The sequence below is a fragment of the Trachemys scripta genome, chromosome 2 (genome assembly GCF_013100865.1).
Source record: "Trachemys scripta elegans isolate TJP31775 chromosome 2, CAS_Tse_1.0, whole genome shotgun sequence".
NCBI classification, from domain to species: domain Eukaryota; kingdom Metazoa; phylum Chordata; order Testudines; family Emydidae; genus Trachemys; species Trachemys scripta.
Window position 1 is genome coordinate 80906385 of NC_048299.1, and position 3877 is coordinate 80910261.

A 3877-nucleotide genomic window follows, 5' to 3' on the forward strand; every position below is an offset into this window, starting at 1 on the left:
AGCAAGCCCAATCTGAGTGAAGGGTCTGTCATAGCTGGTAGCTATGGGTCCACAGCTGGATCAGGGTCACCTTCCCTTTTGGGGAATTCAGGAGTGTCTGCCTCAGAGGGGAGCCCAGAAAGGAAAGTCCAGACGGAAGGTGAGGGGGAACAGGAGGGTCTCCCCAGGAGAAGGGTGAAGGATCTGCATCTGAAATGCAAGACCCCCTCACCTGTCGATCAGGTTTTAAGGGAAGACTGGGGGGTCAGATCTCCTGGAGGCAAGAGTCCACCCAGCTGACCTTTTGGGAACAGAGAGTGGAGTGACCGAAGGGATCTTACCAATCCAAAGCACTCCATTGAAAGATGTTGTTCCTGCTATGTTTGTAAGAGATAAAAACTGTCTCTTCAAGGCAGGAGGAAGAAACTTTGCATTTGGGAAACTTCACAAGCGGGTGGGGTCCAACACAAAGAGCTTCCAGAGGGAGGGGCTGAGGGCAGGCATGGTTACGGTCCACCCTTTCCTTGCCAAATCCTCAAACACGTACCTTAATTGAGAGCCTTCTCCAAAGAGACAGAAGAATCTGTGTCTAAACCCCTACCATGGTACACAAAGGGGTTGGGAAATGCAACAGATGCTGAACAAGCTGAACTGTGTGAACAGAGCCTGTCCACCATAGATTTGCTGCTTATCTCATGTCTTTTGCTACTTCATCTATGGGTCAAGACAAAGGAGTTGATGCTAATAACAAACACTGTGAAAATGTGTGACATACCTGATTTGTGGAAAAAGCTTTTGTACATGCTAGGGATGGTGACAAGACAGTCCCACAAACACGTTGCTTTTCAGCTTATGCCTGTAAACAGGTTGGAAGCTTGGCACAGCAGCAAAAACATAACAGGCCTAAACTACTGTGTGGAAGGGGAAACTGAGGCACACCGCCTCATGGATTGGTGGCTAAATGCCAAGACACCTACACTTTAACAGATATTGCTATCTGCATTCTGCTAGCAATAGTACACCCCAACATTTTTTCAGGCACCCAGGGACCAGGAACCCCAAACCTTGCTAGGACACCTATGAATGACATCAAAGGGTTTAAAGGTACTGGAAGGGGGTGTGACCAGAGACGAACAGGGATTTTACACATACTGCCTCCGCCATGGACAGTGTCCAGGACTCTGGCAGCAAGTTCGGGAGGAGGGTGTTACGTTGCATTCCATATGTTTTATGGAAATATGCTAATGAGTGTGAATATAATGTAACTAGAACATGCTTTATGCAAAAGATCTCTTGTAAGGTATCATTACAAAGCTTATAATCTACTGCATGTGTTCATCCTATTTGTATGAATGTATCATTATTCTATCTGAAACTAGGAATATGAAGTATAACTCTGGAGCCCTGTTGTAATTATGCAAAGTGTGGGCCATTAATGGTGGTTTGGAAGCTGGATGACTTGCATTAACTAGGACAATTGCCTGTAAATAGCTCTGTTTACTTGCAAATCCTCCTGGGTGCCTGTGGGCCAGCCCTGGAAGAATGGAGGCTGGGGTCTCACAGGACATGTGACCATGTACCTGGTAATGAAATCCATCTTACATCTGGTATCTTTCCATTTAGAAGGAGGGGTGGGGACCCAGAGAGACAAAAATTTCCCATCTTGTGCCAAAGCTATAAAAGGGGTGGAACAGAACACAGGGGATGCCAGTCATGAGAAAACCCCTAGTTACCACCTGAGCTGGAACTAACAAGGACTGTACGAGGGGCAAGGATTGGGCCCAGACTAGGAAGGAGTCTAGTCTGTGAAAGAAGCTTATTGGAACATCTCTGAGGGTGAGATATTACCTGTATCAGTTTCTTAATGTATTAGGCTTGGACTTGCATGTTTGTGCTTTATTTTGCTTGGTGACTTTCTTCTGTCGGTTATTACTTGAAACCACTTAAATCCTACTTTTTATGCTTAATAAAATCACTTTGGTTTATTAATTAACCCAGAGTAAGTGATTAATACCTGGGGGAGCAAACAGCTGTGCATCTCTCTCTATCAGTGTTATAGAGGGCAGACAATTTATGAGTTTACCCTGCATAAGCTTTATACAGAGGAAAACAGATTTTTTGGGGGGGTTGGATCCCATTGGGAACTGGGTGCTGGAGATAGGTGACCTGCTGAGCAGTTTTTGGTTAAAATCTGCAGCTTTGGAGGCATGAACCAGACCTGGGTCTGTGTTGCAGCAGGCTAGTGTGTCTGTCTCAACAAGGTAGGATTCTGGAAGACCCAAGCTGGCAGGGAAAACGGGCTCAGAGGCAATTCCAGCACATCAGGTAACAGTCCCAAGGGGGAGGTCTCTGTGACTGAACCCATTACAGCTACCTCCAACCCATCTATCAGGTACTGGTCAATGAAATCCATCTTCATTGGCACGCTGCGCGTTCTACCCTGCTTCACCCTCCAACGCGTGCACCGTAGCAGGCTTTGCTGCTAGATTGGTATAGTGAAAGTTACCTAAAACCATAAAAAATGGCCATAGAAGTCAGACCAATAGTCTATCTAGCTCAGTACCCTGTCTTGTGCCAGATGCGTCAGAGGGAATGACCAGAACAGGGCAATTTTCCAGAGATCCATCCACTGTCATCCAATCCTAGCTTCTGGCAGCCATAGGCAGAGACGCTGAAACTTGGGAAGCCAAGGGGCCATAGCCCTCCCATTTTTGAAAGTGGACGGGCCTGTCCTGTCCCTTTTTGCCCAGGGCCCTCCTCTTCATCCATGAGGTCCTATACCCCGGCCAGGCCAGAAGCTGGAGCCCAGCCTGGGTAAGAGTGGTCCAGGGAGCTGTGGGGAGCCATGGGGAGCTGTGGACCCTCTGTCCACCTAGGGTGAGTGGGGTGCCTGAGAGCGGCCCCTGGTGTTCCCAACCCCCTACCCAGGGCAGATGGAGGATCCCTGGATCCCAACACCTGCCTGCGCAGTTTTCCATGGCCTGGCTGTGGCTCTTTGGTCCCCAAGGCCCCATCCTCAGCCAGAAGCTGGAGTCTGATTGGGGTAAGTGCCAAGTGGGCAACTCATAGCAGAGGAGTAGCCGTGTTAGTCTGAATCTGTAAAAAGCAACAGAGGGTCCTGTGGCACCTTTAAGACTAACAGAAGTATTGGGAGCATAAGCTTTCGTGGGTAAGAACCTCACCTCTTCAGACGCAAGTGGGCAACTGTGGGGAGCCACAGACCCTCCATCTGCCCTGGGCGGGGGACCCATGGACACAAGCCAGGGGCTGCTTGCAGGCCACCCCCACCCTGGGGGGATGGAGGGGCCCAGGCTGCCCAGTCCAGCTCCGCCAGGGGGTAAAGCCTCGGGGGAAGAGAAGGGACAGGGGGCCCTCAGACCCCCCTCACTTTTAGGAAGAATTGGTGGCTCCTGCTCAGAGATTTAAGGACACTCAGGGTATGCATCCCTGACCATCTTGGCTAATAGCCACGGAGGGACCTCTCCTCCAGGACCGTCTCTCATTTTTTTTTTTTTTTTTTTAAGCCTGTTTTCGCTTTTGTCCTCTACACCACTCTTACACCGAAGGTTTGGCTGCATGAGCATCTCACGCGGTACCCACAGCGCCCATTGATTTCGATGGGACTTCTAAGCACACAGAGAAGCCAGGGTCCGACTCGCACCAAAAAGGGGACGTTGGAAACCAGCGAGGAAGCCGCCAGGCCGGAAGGGAGACGCGTGCATGGCGTGCCTGGAAAAAGCTGGTCAGGGTTTCGCTAGGGTGGGTGGATGGGTGGGGTGCGGTTGGGGCGCGGCTCTCGCCGGCTCTCCCGTGCCCACAAATACCTGCTTCGACACCCCGGCTTTTCACGCTGCTTGCCAGAGAGGCGCGGCAGAGCGGATCCCGGACCGAGCCAGGG